Raw genomic sequence first — 22,141 nt, 5'->3', positions numbered from 1 at the left:
GCCACTCTAATCGAGTCCGTCCCATATGGGTCATTCCACCTGAAGCGGAACACCATTTGAAAATTACCATCTCCGATTCTGCTCAAATTTGGCAGAGCTGTTAAGACTATCAAAACATGAAAAAATCCCGAATTTCATCCAAATCGGACCACCCCCTCCATTTTTGTACCCTCCCAAAAAATCGACTTTTTGGCGATTTTTGAGCGAAACCCCTATCTTCAAACGACGATAACTCAGGAACCACAAATCTTAGAGGGTCGGTCTTAGACTCAATTTTGAAGGAAATTGGACGTAGAATCCATTTCCGTGATCAAAATTTAGATTATAATATGTTTTCTACCTGTATTGCGCAATTGAAAACATTAAATGGCCGTATCTCAAAACAGCCCTATTTATTTTTTAAATTTGACCTCACCATCGTATTCCCCGTCCGATTTTACAAAAGAATCACTTATCGACAGAAAGGAATATTTTTCGTTCCAGAGATATCGAATTTTAAAGTTTTAAGTATTTGAAATTACCTATAATATCTACACTCGCCGCATCTGCTAGAAGCACTCAGTCGTGCTGATCAATAATAACTACCTGGTGTTCTGTAAGATGAATTATTTTTTCAATTTTATACGATTTTGAGATAATCAATACCTTGAACAATCTATTTTTTGATTTATTGGGTAATTTTTAATGCACTATTTTTCCTGATCTCAGTGTCATTGAACCATATTAAGTAAAATTTGAACTTTTAATATTTATTTGCAAATGCTACAGAGTTTTTACAATACAACTTTCGAAAATTTATCATTATTCTATTATTTTCATATTTTTTCTAATTCCTCATTTCTTCCCACTTTCTCAAATTATTTCTTTTATTTCTTCTTTTATTTGAAACGAGAACAAATGTAGAGCTGGCTGTAGTAGATGAAATAATTCTCATGGGTTCTAGAGCTTTTGCCATGTGCGGTAGCGAAATAGTGCCATTCAGCAAAAACCCCAAATTCTGCCTTAGGGTTTGAAAGATTGATCATATTAAACCGATTTTTATAATGTGTTTCATCAGAATAATTGATGATTTTTTTTTCAATTCTGGTACATTTAATTTCAAAAGCAATACCATATACTTCTGATACATGTGGATAGCAGCTGTATCGTCTTCCAAGATTTCGAAATGATTGACAAACAAAAAAAAAGATTATTGTTCGGACGGTGTCAAAATGAACACAACTGAATAATAACACAACTAGATAATAAATCAGATTAATCGTTGTGATTTTCTTACCTTTTTCCAGTTTTATACTTTCCAGAAATCCTCCTCCTTAATCATGCTTCACGAGAGTTTTGTTCATATTAATTCATAATTTTTAACACGATAATGTATCGTACACTTTTTCTTAAGTTACAAGATCAATTACAATTTCCTGCTAGCTCTGCGGGAATTCCATTCTGCCCTGTATTGCGTGTCGTTCTTGCTTTGTACTGTGGGCTAGCACACAAATTCACCGTATACAGCAGTTTCCTACAGTGGTGTACATTACATTTTTGCCTTATTTGCTAATGATTATTTGGGATGAAATCTTAATTCAATAAATAACCAGGTAGCAGTTATTGAACAGCGCTTCTGAGTGCTTCTAGCATATGCGGCGAATGAAGCTAATGTAGGTAATCTCAAAAACTAAAAACTTTAAAATTCGATATCTCTGGAACGAAACAAATTCCTTTCTGTCGATAAGTGATTCTTATGTAAAATCGGACGGGGAATACGATGGTGAGGTCAAATTCAAAAAATAAATAGGGCTGTTTTGAGATACGGCCATTTAAAGTTTTCAATTGCGCAATACAGGTAGAAAACATATTTTAATCTAAATTTTGATCACGGAAATGGATTCTAAGTCCAATTTCCTTCAAAATTGATTCTATGATCGACCCTCTAAGATTTGTGGTTCCTGAGTTATCGTCGTTTGAAGATAGGGGTTTCGCTCAAAAATCGCCAAAAAGTCGATTTTTTGGGAGGGTACAAAAATGGAGGGGGTGGTCCGATTTTGATGAAATTCGGGATTTTTGCATGTTTTGATAGTCTCAACAGCTCTGCCAAATTTGAGCAGAATCGGAGATGGTAATTTTCAAATTTGCATTTTTTCTTGCACACTTCAGGTGGAATGACCCATATGTAAAAACAGCAAGCCGAGAAAAATGCAAGTAAAATTTTTCCCGCCCATAAGGCTACGTGTTAAAACTTCACGAAAAAGTAGAGTTTTTGCGGGTTTCTGAATCAAAATACTATTTTTTATTGGTTTTTCTGATAGTTCACATGATTCTGAACCAAACTGCGTCATTACTTCAAAATTGACGAAATTAAATATAGGACGGACATGCTTTGAGCGGCATTTAAGTTGGCTGAATATTTTCTCAGATATCATAAAGTCGATAATGACAGCGGGTTTTAGTTTTATTCAAATTTATTTTTCAGATAAATGCACAGAATTAAATGCTCAATCATGATGAATTTTGCTATAATTTTATATTTTTAAGCCTGCATAATTTGATCTGATCTAGTATTAATTTGATCCGGAAAATAATTAGCTAATTTGCCTTTGGATTTAATTTCGTTAATTACAACGAAGAAAGAAAAAAAATCCTTCTTCAAAATTTAAAAAAATAATAATTTGATGCCCGTGTACCCGTTTTTATTTAAAATATAAAGATAAAAAAAAATATTCATTTTGAGGAATTTGTCCATCAATATTTGAGAATATACTTCATAATTTTATTTTTTAAATTATGTTTTGCTTTAATTTTTATTTTCATCAGTATGTATTTGTTTATTTTTAAATTCGTAAAATTAAATTTTATGTTCTAAACAAATATTTTTTGCGCAAAACTATAGAAATGTTTTCAAACCTTGGTAGAATATTATTTTTTTGTTTTTAACTGATTTTTTTTAAATTGTTTTTCATTACCAAAGTTTTTTAGACGATTTAAAAAATTAACAACACCGGTTATGCTAAAACTGAAAAAAAGATGTGCTCTAAAAACATTTTTTTCTTGAACAAATAATGTTGGTCTATTGGCGAAAATTCAAAATTTATAGCAGTTTTCCAATTTTAAAACACTAGTAGGTATTTTGAAGAGAGTAAGCAAATTTCAATGCACGAAGTTGATTATAAAAGGGGAAATCGGGCTGAAAATATTTCAAAGGCCTTTTTTAACTCGAGAATGTAAAAAGTTCAAATGAAAGGTACCTATATGTTTTAATGTTAAAATAATTCCTATTTCAAAGAAGCTCAAAATATGACCCAAATTTTTCACAATTTGGCTGATTGTGATTCAGAGCCAAATTAACGTGAAAATAACATTTAGTTGGAATTTGAATTAAATATACTTTATTGAATCTTTCTTATAATAATTACATTTGGTTTACATAATAAGTGGTCAGCTGTGGCTCTTCAGCTTTAATTTGCTTTTCGTGATTTAAACACTGTTCATTTTCATAACTTTGAAAGTATATGATTTATCATTTTTGTAACACTAGGTACAATGAGGAAAAAAAAAATGTTAAGAAAACATAACCTAACCTAAAACTAACTTAAACTTACAATAAACTAAACCAATCCTTGAATCAAGGGGTATTCAGAAATAGCACATTTTTCCCTGAATTTCAAACATTTTTCTTGAATCTTCTGATCCAACATTTTTACTTCTGCTAATTCATGAACCTCACTTGATCTTGTCCAGCCAGGAACATTCAAAACCATTTTGAGTACCTTGTTTTGGACACGCTGGAGCTTCAATTTATGAGTTCTAGCGCAACACTCCCAAACAGGTACTGCATACTCAATAACGGGGTAAATTATTTGTTTGTAAACTGCTAACTTATTTTTCAAAGAAAGCTTTGATTTTCTGTTAATTAAAGGGTACAAGCACCTGATGAGAATGCTGCACTTGTTCAATATTTTGTCTACATGCTGCCGCAACAAAAGTTTCGAGTCAAGTATGAGACCTAAGTAGACAACTTCCTTTGACCAGGGTATCGAAACATCATTCATTTTGATAAAAACATCATCCTTTGGGGCAAATCTGGCCGATTTGGAAAGAGGAAAAATGATGGTTTGAGTTTTTGCTGCATTTATACGAATTTTCCAGTCGCCAAAGTATTCGGAAAGAACGTCAAGACCCTTCTGAAGACGGCCAACTAAATATCTGGTTATTTTACCCTTATAAATAACGGCAGTGTCATCAGCAAAAAGTGACAACACACCATTACCAGGAAGAGTAGGCAAATCAGATGTAAAAATATTGTACAGAAGTGGGCCAAGAATACTTCCTTGGGGAACCCCAGCATCAATGTTGAATAATCCAGAAGCAATCCCATTCAGAAAAACCTTGAACGATCTCTCCGAAAGATAGTGCTGGATAATTTTGATAAGATACATTGGAAAACCGTATAAATACAGTTTATGTATCAAACCATCATGCCAAACATTGTCAAAAGCCTTCTCAACATCCAACAAAGCCATAGCAGTTGATTTAGACTCAAGCTTGTTCTGCTTGATGATTTTGGTTACTCTCGTAAGCTGATGAGTAGTATTATGTCCCTTACGGAAGCCAAACTGCTCGTTCAAAATTATATTATTATCGTTGGTAAAATTCAAAAGCCTTGAATAGATGACCTTCTCAAAGAGTTTGGACAGACTACTCAAAAGACTAATGGGACGATAACTTGTTGGCAATGTTGGATCTTTTTGAGGCTTCAAAATTGGTATGACTTTGCCCAGCTTCCAATTGGTGGGGAAGTAACCAAGTTGCAAACATTTATTGAAAATATTGGCTAGATGTTGAAAGAACTGATCACTCTGTTTTTTCAACACTAGATTAAAAATGTTATCAAAGCCAGGAGCTTTCATATTTTTCATTTGTTTTACTGCAACTTTGATTTCCTCACCAGAAACATGGGAATCTGCAGGAAATTCAAAGGTAGAGTTATTAATTGTTGAAATACTATTGGCAACTCAGTTGCAAAGTAACCGCCGACCTTACAAGTCGCATTCTCAACGCCAGTCCGCAGTTTGTGTGCGCGTCGCCGCTTTTTTTAAAATGTGCACCGTAGACAAAAACAGTGTGGTTCTGGATTTTTGTCAACTCCAAAACCAACCAAGCCCAAAGCTTGTAAAAAAATTTCTCGCAGACCTTCAAGTAAACCAAGAAAACTTGCGAGCATTGCAATTATGCAATAGAAGAAAAATAGCCGTGTTGCAGTTCGCCGACTCAGCAATGGCCTCGTCCATCATCGACAAACCTCTGGTATATCAGGGTTGCAAAATCCCGATTTACCTGGACAACAACGCTACGGAAGTTCGTGTGCTTGACCTACCTCTAGGCATAAGCAATGATGACGTAGCCAAAGTGATGAGTAAATACGGCGAAATTTTAACCATCACCAACGACCGCTGGATTAACTTCTTCCCAGGGATCCCAAATGGAGTTCGGACCTTGCGGATGTTGCTGAAACAGCCAACGCCGAAATCAATCACTGTAAACAACGCTGCTGCAGCAGTGACGATTATAGGCAAAAAATCACTTTGCAAACTCAAAGCAAAGAACAAAAAATGTGGGGATTCGAGCAAAAAGGTGAACCAAAAAAGCAGTAAACCACCGACTGAACCTGAGCCAAGCAGCAGCAGCAGCAGCAGCAGAAAAAGCAACAACAGTAAACCAGACCAAAATGCAATGGAAACAAGTGAAATTGCCGAAGAATCTAACGATGGATTCGAGACCGTGCTTTCTAAGCACACTCGCAAATCCCGGAAGCGCTTGCAAGCATATTTGGACGCGGATTACGACTTAAGAACAAAACGAAGAGAGATTGCTGAAGAAGAAACAACAGATGAAGAAGACGAAGATGCCATACAAGCAAAATATTATTACAATAAGTGTTATGAGTTAACGGTTAAATCCTCGAAGGAAGAGGACGAAGAAAAAAGCAAAGAACTTGATAATTTAAGATCCAAATTTGCCCGTAAATATTTGAAACTAAGACAGAAATCGTTAGAAAAAAGGCATGGTATCAATTATTGAAATATAGCCAGACAAGTGATCAAAAACTTTGTAAACTTTCCTCTTCTACTATCCACCTTAAAGAGACGAATGCACAATGGTGTAAAATCTCTATAATAAATAAAAAAAAAAAAAAACTATTGGCAACTGATGTTTCTTTACGGCTGGTCATGGAAGCGCCAAGATTATGAGAACTAACAAAATGAAGCCCAAGTGCATTTGCCTTTTCCTCGGATGTAATCAAGGGAAAATCCTCAACAATAAGAGGAGGAATAGGCTTTGGTTTGTTTTTAAGAACTTTAGAAAGTTTCCAAAATGGTTTTGAATAATTCCCAAGCTGGCTTACATGTTTTGAAAATTCTTGATTTCTGATATTGTCAAGTCGGTCTTGTATGATTTTGTTCAAATTGTTCACTGAAATCTTTTTGTCATAGTCCCCAGTCCGTTGATATTGTCTCCTATAAACATTCCTAAGTCTAATCAAGTGTTTAGTATCTACGTCAATATCAGTTACCTTAAAATTAACAGGAACCTCCCGAACGTTGGCAGCCTCTGCTTGGTTGATAGCCTGCTGGATCACCTCCAGCGAACGATCAATATCGGCAGAAGTTTCCGGGTGTTGATCATAGTCGATGTTGCTGTCGACCACTTGCTGAAACTGCTGCCAGTCAACGTTGTGGTAATCTTTCCGGGTTGGTTGCCGCTGCGGAGTAACGGAAGCTCCAACCTCCACAACCACCGGATAGTGATCAGAACTCAGCTCTTCAAACACCTCAGGATGAGCCACGTTCTCAGCCATATTGGTAATGAAGAAGTCGAGCCACCCTCGTTGGACGATCTGGACTCACAACGTTGTAGTATCCGTTTTGCAGATCGTTGTGCAGAATCACTCCGTTCCGATTCCTCCTGCTGTTGCCCCAAACTTCATGCTTCGCGTTGAGGTCACCAGCGATGATGTACTTTGCGCTCCGCCGTGTCAGCTTCTGGATATCGCTCTTCAGTTTTGCTGCTGAACCATCTCTGGAATTCACCTGACGTGGGCAGTATGCAGCAATGAAGAGTACTGGGCCAACCGAAGTGGGAATTTCCACCCCAACGGCCTCGATGATGTCCAGCTTGAAGTGTGGCAGCCGGCGTGGCTTGAGATCACGATGAACAGCGACAAGCACACCTCCTCCTCCAGAAGTGGTCCTGTCAAGCTGCGTCGCGATCTTGTAGTTTTGCAGATAAACTTTTTCACCGGGCTTCAGATGAGTTTCCGTGATGGCAGCTACGTCGATCTCCTTCTCGCGAAGAAAATCCACCAGCTCTAAGTTCTTCCTCCTAATGGAGCAAGCGTTCCAATTCAGCAGCTTGAGGGACCTACGATCCATACTGGATGACGAACGAGGTCAGCACTTCAATCTGCTGGGTCTTGGTTTTGCATGCACGCAGTGCAGCGGACATCTGTTGGAAAATATTGAGGAGTTCGTTTGAGGTGTAAAGATCATTACCATTTTCCTCAACTGCTGGTTCTTGGGTTGGTCTTGGTTCCTGGCTGAAGCCCGGTGGTGACGGTCTCGGCTCCTGGCTGGAACCCGGCCGCGGTTGATTCATCTCAGCTCTCTTCCTGGGATCCAACGGCAACGGTGCCAGGTTCGGGACCTGGCGTCGCGGTTGAAGAGGTGGAAAGTTTTGCTCCACCAGGGCTGGAGGAGTTCTACGATGCTTAGGCTGATTCTTCGTCGATGCTTGCTGCCGAATTTTCACGAACTCAGCTCTCTTGGGGCACTTTCGGTCGGTTGACGAATGCTCACCGTTGCAGTTGAGGCACTTAACCAGCGAATCTTGGATGCACTGGGATGTAATGTGCGCATCGGTACCACATTTGGCGCAACGACGCTTCAGGTGGCAGTTCTTACCTCCGTGCCCGAAACCCAGGCAGTTGAAGCATTGTGTGACGTCACGATGCACTGGTCGGTATCGCTCCCACGACACGATAATGTTGAAAACCGCTCGGATTGCCTTCAGCTCAGGAAGCGTCGTCGATCCCTTAGCCAAATGCAGCAGGTAGAGCTGGTCACGGTACTTGATGTCTTTGTTGCGTCGGCTCATTTTGTGCACGGCCAACACATCCAGTTTCAAAACTTTTAGCTCGGCAGCTAATTCCTCTACTGGCATGTCGTACAGACCTCTGACGACAATTTTGTACGGCTTATCCATGGCGACATCATGGGTAAAGTACTCCGCCTCGTTTTCGGTCAAGTATTCCTTGACCAGTTGATAGTGCTGCCTGGATTGCACCAGCACCTTAAATCCGTCCTGACACAGACGAATGTTGCCTTGGACTTTCCCAGACTTGATGAGTTCAACCAGCCCCGCTCGAAAGTCGATCGTTGCTGCTGATTGCCGTACATAAAAAGGAGGCAGTTTCTCCTTTCGCTGTTTCACTTCATTCTCCTTTGCTTCCGCTACCTGGTCCTCGTCAGGCAGTCCAGCGAACTTGTTGTTCTTCAAAAGCTGCTCCTCGTGCGATGAAGAGTTCTCCTCCTCCTCATCCATCGGTACAGTACCGTCGCTCTTTTTCGTCTTTTTGCTGTTCGATGTCACTTCCAAAAGCACCTTCCTCTTGGAAATCCCCGGTTTTTGGCCATCAGTTGAGGCCTCAACCTTCCTTTTGGAAATTCCCACTTTTTTGCCTGCTTGAGCCGCAGGTAGGGCGATATTGCCGGCGTTTTGCGCCGGGACGCGACGAGTCATGTTGAATCAGACAACCTTCTCCAACGAATGCTCGGATAACAATGACATTTAGTTGGACATTTTTGTAGTCTGGAAGGTATGACTTAAATTTCATTATACAACGGTCCAAACTTTAACTTGTTTTTATTTTGAGAAGCTCTTCTATTGCTCCCTTAACTTTCTGCCACTTGAGCGCCCGTTCTTAGATGAAAAAATAAATTTAGCATTAAGTATGAATTTTCAAAAACACTTCAGTAGAAATATTCATACAATTGACTTTGGCGCCCCTAAATATTTTTTTATATTTTAAACCAAATTATCTAGTTATTTGTAAGTCTATTTTATAACTCGGCGACCTTTCTGTTTCAAATATCTAAAAGGGTGTTATAACTGACATGAAAAAATTGTACAATCATCAATTTCGGCGCCCCCCAAGGGCTGGCGCCCTTGGCGGTCGCCAACCGCGCCAACCCCTAGGTACGGCGCTGTGTGCACTCGTAACGTTGGGACGAGGAGAGGCGGTCACGGGTCGTTAAAAGAATTACACCTGAAAATGCTTAACTGTCAAGAGTCATTGGCTTCGAGCAGTCAGTGGCGCGGACAAACGGAACAGAGTTTGTGTTCTTCGCTAGAATCGCTAGAGCCGTTTCTGGGCAGACGATTCGAGTGGGGCTTTCTTCAAAAACTCAATTTGTGGGAGAAATGTGTGTTTTCAATTGAATTCCGATGGGTTATGCTCTCCCGCCTATGAATAACGACAAAATGTCAACGGCTTGAAAGAACATTCTCCTCAGTAATAAGCTGAATAGTTGGGTGAAATTATACGAACCGTTAGAACAAACAGAAAAAAATGCACCGGCTGCTTGATGTGGGAGTTCGCGTGCTGGGCGGGGACACCGTTTGGACTACTAATTGGGTGTTCGGCTCCAACGTGGACATTTGATTTGTATGGAGAATAGATAATAGAATGTGCTGGTGGAGATATTATGCGTTGAAAACTTTGATAGTCATGAGGAGAATGTAAATAGTCTAATTTATGTTGAAAATGAAAAAAAAAGTTTTGTTTTATTATTTCGTTTTGACGTCACAACGCTCAAATGATTGATATCGGAATGACTTGTAAAATTTCAAAAAGGCTAAAACCTTATTTTCAAATCATCGTCATCATAATGAGCCTTTTGATTTTTGAACGTCCAGAGCTATTACGAAGTGTCATTTTTTTAATGATTAATTTGCATTCATTATAATGTTTATGAGAATTTACACTTTTTCTAACTCAAAATCTGAATAAGACCAATGCAAACTTTAGTTCAGGTTTTCGACACTACCCTCTTTCGAATTTCTTTCATAAATCAGAAGGCAGGTTATACACAAAAATTGTAAACATTAATTTGAATTAAACAGAGCAGCATGTCATTCCATCGAGCACCTATTGTTGTCATGTTAGCAATGTGACGTTCAATAACAGCTTTTAAAATGCGTTCCAACTGAAATTAAATAACAAGCAGCTCTAAAGTAAGTGAGTCTTTCCGCCATGATCAACATGATTTATTAAAATAGTGAGGTACAGCAAAAATGAATGAAAATAGAACCGAACCCTTAACTTGCTAAACATGTTAGAATTTTCCCTTTGAGCAACTCTCTACGAAATCGGCCGATTTCGACCATTTTTAATTTTTGTATTTTTTGATGTGGCTCAAACATTGTGGGGGCATTCCCTATGACCAAAGAAGCTATTTTGTGTCATTGGTTCACCCATACAAGTCTCCATACAATTTTGGCTGCTGTCCATACAAAAATGGTACGTAAATATTCAAACAGCAGTAACTTTTGAGTGCATTTTCTGATCAATTTGGTGACTTCAGCAAAGTTGTAGGTATTCTTGAGGACTATTGAGGAAAAAATAGGCCCACGGAAAAAAAAATTGCAGAATTTTTATCAACTTTTTTTTCACAAAAATAGAATTTCCCAAAATACGATTTTTTTTATTTTCGAGATTTTTTTTTAAATGTTTCCACAAAAATCCACAACTTTTGAGCCATAGACACATGGTCAAAAAATCTGCCACCGAGTTATAATTTTTTTCGAAAAAAAAGTGATTTTTGGAAAAAATCGAAATTTTATACCAAAAAATTTACCTCAATTATTTTATGTAAAATTGAATTTGCAATCGAAAAGTACTTTACAGATTTTTTGATAAAGGGCTCCGTTTTCAAGATATAGCCACCGAAAGTTTGATTTTGGCGAAATATTTGCAGTTTTCTGATTTTTAAAAATAGTAACCATGAGTGACAATTTCTTAAAAAAAATTTTTAAAGTTCAGAAAATTTGCTATCAAATTGTCAAAGAGACATTGAGGGTTGGACCTCTGGTTGCTGAGATACAGCGGCTTAAAGAAATAGAAACAGGAAAATTGAAGTTTTCTAAGTCACACTCAAAAACCCAGCAATTTCTAATGTCGAGATCTCAAAACTAATGGTCCGATTTTCAATGTAAAAACATGAAACATTCGTGAAATTTTTCGATCCTATCGAAAAAAATATTTTCAAAATTTTTAAATCAAGACTAATATTTCAAAAAGGCCAAACATTCAATATTACGCCCTTTTGAAATGTTAGTCTTGATTTAAAAAATTTGAAAATATTTTTTTCGAAGAGATCGAAAAATTTCACGATTGTTTCATGTTTTGAAATCGAAAATCAGGCCATTAGTTGCAGAGATATCGACATTAGAAAATGGTGGGTTTTTTGGGTGGGACTTAGAAAACTTCAATTTTCCTGTTTCTTTTGTTTAAGTCGATGTATCTCAGCAACCAGAGGTCCAATCGTCAATGTCTCTTAGACAATTTTGTAGCAAATTTTTTGAACTTTAAAAAAAATATTTTCAGAGGTGGTCACTTATGGTCACTATTTTAAAAAATTTAAAAAAAGCTAATATTACGCTAAAATCAAACTTTCGGTGGCTATATCTTGAAAACAGAGCCCTTTATCAAAAAACCAATGAGACAAAATAGCTTCTTTGGTCATAGGGTAGGCCCTCACAAAGTTTGAGCCAAATCAAAAAAATACAAATAAAATCCATTTCCGGTTTTGGTAGAGAATTGCTCATCTGTGATTAACTAGTTTAAGGTTTGAACTGGAAATTGATTGCACACGGGGAACCAGCCAGGGCAAATCTAAGAAAATCTTGATTAATTTAACTAAAAGTATGGGTTATTTTTTTACACAGCTTTTTTTCAAAAATCGATTGTTGATTTTGTTAAGACGGAAGAGGTTTACATCGCAGTCGGGAGCTGGTTGGATGATCCTGGAACTGAATTTGGTGAAAGCGTTCTAATTTATATGTTAATATATTACTGCATTTTAATGTTCATAATATTTATCAACCAATGCCCACTACTTCATTCGTCGGTGAAGTATCCCATCAAACCCTTTCCCCTTCCAAATCCGGATATCTTGGAGGTCGTCTAAGTTCTTAGGCATCTCTATAGGGTATCCAATCATCAAATCCCTCCCCACCTCCCCCGTTGATCGTGAGGAGTCGACCAAAAGGACAAATGAGTGGTGATGTGTCATTCGGCACATTCCTGACGCATTTATTTTCCTTATCGGCGCCAACCTAGCTATTGCGAGCTTTATGCTCGGCTAGAGTACGGTCAACCAAGCTAAGCTAAGCTAAATCGATTGTTGATTTTGTTAACCCGGAATAGCTGACCACCAGTAACTAAAAAAATAGAGAGACTGCTATAATTTTCTTTTGAGAAAATCAGCTAAAAATTTGTTGTTTTTAGCTGAAATATTGTTGAATATTCTTTAAAAAAAAAAACAGGCTGAACCATATTTTTCAAATGTTTTTTAACCATTTTTTTCGTTGTATCAACCGAAATATTTTTGCATGCAGCATATTATAAGTGGTTTATAACAAAACATTGCTTAATTTAACATAATTTATTTAAGTATCGATATATATATTATTTAATTTTCTATCTATAAAGGCTGGGCTGTATTTCTAGCTTTATTTTCAACTATTGTCTTACTTGAATACACAAAAATATTCGTACCTGTAGCCTATTATTAGCTGTTGTTAGCTATATTTTTTATTGAGTTTGCTGTAAATTTTGTAATGAAGTTGACTTTATAGCTGTCGGCCACCATTGCTAGTACCAACCACCAGTGTCTTCCATTTAACTAAAAGGACTGCGCCGTCCCGAGCTCCTAAGTGTATGAAAGTATGGCACGGAGCGACGGCACCGGATACCCATATTTACACTTAAAATTTTTAGAGCGCCCGCCGCGGGATTCGAAACAGCAACCTCTGGATTGTGAGTCCAGTTCGCGGTCCGATTGATCCATACGGGCGAGACAAAATGTAAATTTTGTAATACTGCCTCATAAATTAATACTGGGCGTTTTTATATTCGCATTTATTCTGCATATAATTTTAACTGTTTATTCTAATTTGTTTTTTTTCTAGCATGAAGTAATTAAATTACTGCTAAATAGCATAACAACAATTTTTTTTTCAAACTGTTGTTATAAAACATGCAAAGTCTGATTAATGTTTTTAAAGATTACCCTGCATAAATAAAAAAAAATAAAAAAAAAATTATTTTTTATAAAATTAAGTGTTGTTTTCACTTACCATCACTGTGAAATCATCCGATAAGTCATTATCTACAACGGTCTCAGGTTTAGTTATTTTTCTGGTGGTTGGACACAGAATTTAGATCAAAGCGAACCTTTTTGCTGCAAATAGACATATGAAATTTATTAGTCACCTAATACGAAACTCTTAATTTCGGCTTTAAACTGAAAAAAGGAAAGTAAGTAAATGTAGCATACATTAAAATGAGGGATGACGAAATATCAATAATGGAACTAACTAAGCTGTTATTTATTTAACTACTTTTGGTAACACACATTCATTGCATTTGATTCAAACTTAAATCATCGTACTCCGATTCCTGAAAAAAATATTTTGGGTTTTACATACCAGTTTATTCTTATTTAAACAACATTTTTAAAATATTTATTATCTTATGTATTTAAGCTTTTTAAGGATTGAATTTTCTAATTAAAATCACAATAGATAAATAATTGTGTGAAAATAAACCCATGCTAAGATTAACCAACATTTTGGTAAATTTGCCCGGACAGGTCTTTCCATGCAAAAGTTGGCTCGCCTCACCCTTCCACTGCCCCTCTCTTTCCTTCAAACATTCTCATTAAGTTCCCTCGCATCAGAGGTCCTCATGGCGAATGTCCTCGTCTTGCTTTTCATAGTTTATCACCTGCAAGGAAATCATCAACAAACCTACTCACCAATTCCACCACCACAGTTGCAACAGTGTTCACTTTGATTTGCACCCTTTAACATTGGTCAAATAGTTTGATTTTCACCATTCACATCCTGTCACTTCATGATTAACAACACAAACTCAACAAATCGACCGCTCTCGTTCAAATCCTTGCTCCAAATGACAGACGTAAATAAACTCTAGTTCATCTTTTAAATATTCAACGAATTTTTAATTAAAATTTACCAAGAAAAATCTTGATTTTTCTAAAACCAAAACTAACAGTCTAGCACGTTCATTCGAGTTCGGGAAATCTGTTAGCTTTTTGCCTTTAGCATTTTTAACAAACAGGTTATTATGAATATTGAATTTTAGTTATTTTAATTGAAAGTTGGCAGTAAATCAACAATCTTATTTGTTAAAATTTCTGGGCACAGTCTCTCCGCGCAGTGATGTCCGATGTCAAGCTCATCATAGAAAAATCATTAGTCGATGATGTATCTAAACAAAAGACGCTCCTACAATCGATAATCACTAGAAATTATTATAACATCAATCATTAGTGCTTGCACGTGACGCGACGTGACGTTGCGTTTAATTACTTACCGTGAATATCACGGGATGAGTCTTTAAATTCCCTAAGACTATCGCTTCTATTGGGCACAAATTTCAATAGACAAATTGCGATGATTAATATCAGCTGCCTGTCATCGTGGCTGTGCGTTGAAAACACCTCCCTTCCCCTTCCCCCTTCACCCGTCACCCAACCGGAAATGGTTTTCCAATTTCGCGCCAATCGAACAGCCGCTGAAAACCACTTTCACACCAATTCTGATTCTAAAGTTATTCGCCCCAATTAAATGTCACTTTCAATTGTGCGTTGCTTTCGCGTGGGAGCTGAAATATTGGCACTGCAACATAATCAATTTCCACGTGTTTTGCGGGGTTGCACGTGTGTGGGGTGGGAAATTAATTTTCCACTCGCTGCCATCGCAACGCAACACTTCTCCTTTTTTCACTGCTATTATTTGTCACGCTGGAAATTTGCCGTTCCGTTTGTGTGGGTGCGAGTGTGACTGTGAATGCATATACGACACACAACGCCATAGGACGAGAAGCTTTTCCATCTATTATTTTCCAAGCTCACCTTGGTTCGAACCGATCCGTACGGTGGTAAGGAAAACCCAGTGGCGTACTAAGGGGGGGGCGGCGGGGGCGGCCCGCCCCGGGTGTCACCCATCTTGGGGTGACACCCGAGCTGATGGGGTGACACCTGACTCGGACGAAGAAAAAAATATAATTGACCTAAAATATGTTCATAAAAAAATCATCAAGTATCTAACTAATAGAAACAAAACATACAAGTTAAATTTTCTGAAACATTCATTTTAGATGGGGGTGACACCCAAAAGTAACACTCATGTTTTAGAATATGTTTACATAGTATACTTATAATGATGAAGTTAAGTATTCACAGTTAGTAAAAGTGCATGTTTATATGAAGACTAAAGACTTCAAAAATTTATCATCAAATAAAGAAATTTTGATAAAAATACTAATATGTAAGGGGTGTCACCCCTATATTATTAATGTACAAGCTTATAAAAAGAGTTAAATGGAAAATGTTTCCTCATAAAAATGTTTTTGTGACAAACCACTCTTGAGTTTGATTTCTTTTAATTTTCTCGGAATGTGGGTTTATTTTTGTTTTTTTCGGCAATGTATCAATTGAAAGCAAAAATAATAAAAAACACTTTGAATTGAAAAATTAATAAAGCAACTGTTTGCTATCAAAACTGGAAGCTAATAAAAGGGTGCAGAAAACGGCAAATTATTTTAATGGCAATCAGGGATGGAGTAGTCGCCAAAAAAACTTTTTCGCTTGCGAACTTTCATCACCCGGAGCCGAAACACGCAAGAGAAAATTTGCCTTTGAACTTAAAAAAAAAATAATAAGTTGAAGATTTTATTGTGAGTTTGATTGTTAGCAACACTTAAATTATTTTATATCGTTTTACTTACATACATTGTTACTCTATGAAATGAGACAAGCCATTTTTCGACGTATGAAGTTACATCTGAAAGTGTAGTAATGAAATCGGTGTTTCACCGAACGGACTGATGTTTTTTTGGTTACATTTTACCGATCTCTCGTGCACGATTAAGAAGAGCCATGTTCCTTTTCGATTTTTTTTTTATTTGAACATGTACTTTTATTCATGTATTCAACTATTTTATACAAAAATCACCGTAATTCTTTTAGGAAGGTCAAAGTATAACCTAACAGTAGATACAGTTTCAACCGCAGATCCGTTTGAAAATGTGTTTAACATTTTGAACAATATTTGATTATATTTATTATTCTTTAGTAAAACTTCACATGTTGCACAACCTTTGATATGATTTTTAATATTTAAATAAATGTTTTAAATTTAATTATTTAACAAGATTTACGTCCGTCTCAATCCCTTTTCATAAATTTCCTTCTAATAAAATTTTCTGTGCAAAAAATAATTGTTATTCAATTCGATACTTTAATTCAATTAAGTTTAAGGTTTGTTTTACCGAATTTGAGATTTTTGGAAAGTAATCTATTTTTCAGTTTTACAAATATGTTTGTACAGAAATCCCTTTTGTAAAGAAACAATTAATTTACTACTCTTTTCAATTTGAATGAATATTGAAACATACATTTAAACAACAAAATCTAAAAAATAAATTTAATCAAAAATTACATCAGAGAAATTTATGTTTTGCAAAACAATGCATATTATTATGTTTTTCGAAATTCAGTGTTTAACTGTAGAAAAAAATTCAAATATTTTTTTTCTAAATCTAAACGATCTGACTGGAAGAAAACACGCGCTTTTTCAATAAATAAATGTTCCAGCTTAATCTTTACTAGGCAATAATGAGAGATACAAAACAATCTTAACGTTACCATTGTTTTCTTTTTAATTAAATTGACAGAGAATATTTAAAATTGAAAATTCTTAAAAAATGTATTTAATTAGATTCTTGACTATTTTTTGTACCAAATTAACGAATCATCTTTCTTTTTTGTTATTCGGGTAGTAGAATTTAATATGAAAATAATAATTTTGATGGGAAATTTAACGACAATTTCAAATAGGAACAAAAAATCCGAATGCGTTTCCTAAACAACATTTATTAGGATTATGATTTTTTTGTTTATAATGATTAAAATTTGTAACTCCTACTTGTTAGATAGTATTGATTTCAGATAGATACACATGATTCGAGATATTATTTGCAAAATATAGGTTTAAAAATATCGTCATTTGTCAGGTTAATTAAAATTTGTTTATTGTTTATTATTTTTGTTTCAATGAAATTGTTTTATCGAACTTTTTAAATTTTATTTTAAAAATTGTCAGGCTGATCCGAAGGGGTCCACAGAATTATGATTTTGAAATTAATAAAATTTACTTTTTGAATATAGTTAGAATCTATGTTTCAACAAAGGAAATATTTTTTTCCCATTATCTTCCCTTCACTTATATTTTTTAGTTTTTAACGTTTAATAAATCTTTTTGGAAAATGTGCTAATGCTTATTCAATATTTTCCGAATACTCATAAATATATTAGGTATTAAAATGTAACTGTAGATTCTATTTTTTTCATTAAATTTCATATTTTTTATTATTTTTGTTTATAAAAGCACTTATTCATAATTTTCCTAAACAACTTCATAAGAAGAATCCTAAATGGGCCGGATTCCACAGTAATCTTAAGACCAGCCCGCTTGCAGCCCGTGAGACCAGCGTGCAAGTCTCTGTATAATTTTAGCAACTGTCCATACAAAAATTGTAGGTTAGTTTAAGACTCGGCAAGAGTGCCCAACAACCTTTTCAAACCCTATTATAATTGAAATAAACAAAAAAAAGCATCCATGCCAAAAACGTTGGATATTTGAACAAATATCCTAAATTATGATCAATCAAAAATATAAATTAACGAAACATTAAACTACTTGTCACAAAAACATTTTGATATTTTCACATGCAATTTAGTTGAAAAACAGCACCATAAATCAAAAAAAAAAGTAGAGTAATCGGCAATTACATTAAAATACAGAATGCGCAATCTTTGCTCGTATTGTTGCCGTTCTTCTAAATTATATGAAAATCCTTGTATTCGATTTTTTTTTTGTTTTAGATTATAGTAAATTTAAGATAATCAAAAACACATCTTTTGATTTTATGGAAGAGATAGTCAAAAAATTTCATGGCGGTATGATACAAAATGCGATTTAAAAAAAATATTAGGATGTTCTCATAGCTTTTTCAAAAGCATTTTTTTGTTTTTATTTTCAAAATAATTATATAGTAAACTTAACTATTGTAAAGTTTTTAGAAATTTACTAAAAGGCATTATTTTAAAGTTAAAGGCAATAAAGGACCAATGCAATTTTTTTTAAAGCAGTCCCAAATATGTACATTTTTGTTGATTTGAAAAGATATGAAATTCTCTTACTTAAGATTTTGGAAATTTCAAAATTCAAAATAACAAAGGTATTTTCATGTTTTTTCAAATACCTTTCATTTTTCAATAGAAGTTTTTTCTCAAGGTTTTTTGACAGAAACTATTATTTGTCTGATTTTTTCAAATTCTGCAAGTGTTTCCATAAATGGGCACTCTCTTGAAAAATGAAAAAAAAAATACTTATTTTTCTGAAATTAAATAAATAAAATGAATTAAGTTGTTTGACATGCGTTGGGTGTTCCAGTGTTAAAATAAAGCTTTAAATATTAAATATATATATTTGCTCATTTGAAAATCAGATTTTTTATAATGTTAAAGTTACAAATACAAAGATGCGTGAAAATCCATTCAATACCTGAGGAGAGCAATTAAAAAAACTGAGTTGACTCCATTCTTTTTGTGAGTGTTTTCAAGTCAAGGCAATATTGATATATTGACAAATCTTGAAAGGTGAATCTACCTCTACCTTCAGTCTTAAGAACAAAAAAAGATTCTATAATGTTTCAGCAAAATTAAACCAAATATGAATGAAACTAATTAACGCTTTTCAAGGAAAATTCAAGGCAAAATGTCTCTAGTATTCGGATTCAGTGTTAACCACTTTTTTTTTAATTATGATGTTTTGATTGATGGGAAAACATGCATCAAAAATATTTGCACAATAAAAAAAATAACATTTCAATTCTCATTTAAAGACATCACCGAGTTCTTAATCTTTCCGGAATCAATTTTTAATTTATAAAATAATTAAAAATAAACTTTTGAATATGTTAAAAAAAATTAAACCATTTTAAGATTTTTTGAACAAACTGTTTTTTTAAATGAACAAATATATTCAAAGCAAAAAAATAAAAATTAAATTATTGGTTGAAATAAAATTCATTGATAGTTGAAAAGTTTACCCTTTTTGTGTTTTTCTGTTTTTATTATTTAAAAAATTATTGAGCATTTTTATTTGATTAACAAATTTTACAATTTGAAGTTTTATGTTAACACTGGAACACCCAACGCATGTCAAACTTACACGGACGCCCAACGGCAACTTCTACTCGCTGGTTCTTGTGCATAATTCAATCAATTTGGACGATTCTTTTTTTCTTTTTTGATTTTTGATTCGTAAGAATATCTAAATGATCCTAGAAATTTGAAGTACTCGATTCAATTTGCGCAATTTGAGCGTTTAAAAAAATCGCTCAAAATTCCGCGGGGCAAAAAACAAATTTGGAATGATGTTTTTGATCGCAAAGAATACAGATTTTATCAAACTAATTGTTGGAATGTTAAAAAAAAACTAGTGAAATATCAGTTTATCTGGTGTCAAAAATTTCAATTCAAGAAACCCTAAGTCCAAAAAGGTTTTTTTTGATCTGCAGTTCTTGGAAAAAAAAAAAAACTTAAAAGTGTCTTGTCCAAAAAAAAAAAAACAACGGAAAATTTACGTTTCAAAATATCCTACCCTTAACCAGTCAAAATATGTTGCTTAGCTTTAATTTATAATGATTCATTTTAAGTTTAAACTTACAATTATTTTAGCTTCCAAAGATTTTAGAAAATATGAAATAGATGGTTTTTTAATTACGGCTATACATCTTCTTCTATATATATAAAAAAATTCGACGGTTTTGTTTGAACGCGAATCAGTTCAATACGGAGCGTCAGATCGAGGTGTTTTTTGTTGCGTTGGGTTCGTATAAGCCCAAGGAAGGTTCTTACGCCAAAAAGTTACAACTTTGGCCACTCAGGAACCGATTCCGGAAAATCTACAGATTGTATGGGAAAAGCTGCGTAAAATCAAATTTTGATCACAGGAGGCTGAATTAGCAAACAAGCAAGAAACGTCAGGAAACCTAAAAAGGCAGGACGAAGTTTGCCGGGAAGAACTTGTTATGTATATTAAATCAAATCAGTTTGCTTTATTAAATTTGTTGTTGCCTTTGGAAAAAGATTTATAAAGCTTGAACTAATGTCATGTCTTATAATTATTAAAAAACATTTATCTTAACAAAATTTCTAGAGAATACTATTACCGCGCTTTTTTTTTCAAAATAAATATTTGAATTTAAATCAACATTAAAAATTTACGAATTTTTCAATCTCGTATCGAACAATTTTCTGAAAATAAATGCATCATTTAAAAATCATAACGTTTTACTTAAAAAATTGATGAAATTCAAATGTTTTTATTGAGCGTATGAATTTTTAATCTTTCTTAATTTTATGGAAAATGATTTTGATTTTGATGAAAAGAATATTCTGTGTAAACACTATCAAACGATAAAAATAATGTATTGTGTATTTGATGACACAACATATTTTCTGAATCTTTTTCATTTAAAAAAATCTGTTATTTATAAGGAAAATCGCCGAGCTGAATGATATCTTCTTTTTTGAACTAGTACTTCGATATAATTATTTCGATAATTATAATACGTGTATTTGCACATGAGAAAAAAAAATCAAATTATAAACACTTTTTGAAAAAGTCTTTGCTTTAATATAAAAAGTTTAATTTTCATTATTGAAAATATTTGTTTTTTTTTATATTGCAAGATTTTTGCTCATTGCAGAGTATTATTTAGAATTCCAGTTTGTAAGAAGAATACCATGTGACATAAGTTTGGTGGGATTAAACCGAGAAAGGGGGGTGTGAGAAGGGGGGGGGGGGTGAGGGGTGACACCGGGCAGCTCGCCCCGGGTGACACCCGGCCTTAGTACGCCACTGGGAAAACCTCATTTTTAAAATTCAATATGCCTTCGTTTCACGCTGTGGGTGGTGGCGGCTCAGTTCGGTGTGTGTCTCTGGCAGGTTCAACTGGTTCCAGCCAACCAGCCAGCAACAACGGTGGGTGAGTTTTCGTTAGAGTGTTCTAGGATTTGTAGTGAGGTTTGAAAGGTATGTTTTTCATTGCAAAAGCATTTCTATTATATTTGAGCAATTCACTGGCTTTTCGAAAAACCTGTAACTGGAGAAGGGATTTTCTAATCGCTTTGGTACGTTAATTTTAAATAATTTAATGCTTATAGAAACTTAATGCAAAAATTAAACCACGGTGTACTTCTTCAAGAAATTTAGGATTTAGGGTCAATTTCCTGATATTTTCAGAGCTAACACCGACCTACAAAAAATGATTGCGCAGGCTCAACTTGAGGGGAAGCATGAAGTTTGAGGTCCCCAGAAACACGTGCACTTTGAATTTTTAAAAAATATTTAGACAGGACCGAATGGGGGCGGTTCGGCGCTGTTGCATACAATCCAAAAATTGCATACAATATGTGGGAGAAGCGAACCACACTAATTCTTCATACAAACTTTGGAGAAAAACCATTCGGCCCTGTCTAAATATTTTTGAAAAATTCAAGGTGCACGTGTTTCTGGGGACCCCAAACTTCATGCTTCTCCTCGAGTTGAGCCTGCGCAGAATTTTGTTGGTCGGTGTAAATCGTCATATTTCGTTGGGGGGTCTATTGCAACTTTCTTATCAATACATAGTGAATGACTCTAAATAGCATTTATGCCAATATTTGAGCACCACTTAACAGTTTTCAAATTCATATTTTCAGTTTCCTAGTTT

The sequence above is a fragment of the Culex pipiens genome, chromosome 1 (genome assembly GCF_016801865.2).
Source record: "Culex pipiens pallens isolate TS chromosome 1, TS_CPP_V2, whole genome shotgun sequence".
Lineage (NCBI taxonomy): Eukaryota > Metazoa > Arthropoda > Insecta > Diptera > Culicidae > Culex > Culex pipiens.
Note: the sequence above shows the minus strand (reverse complement) of the source record.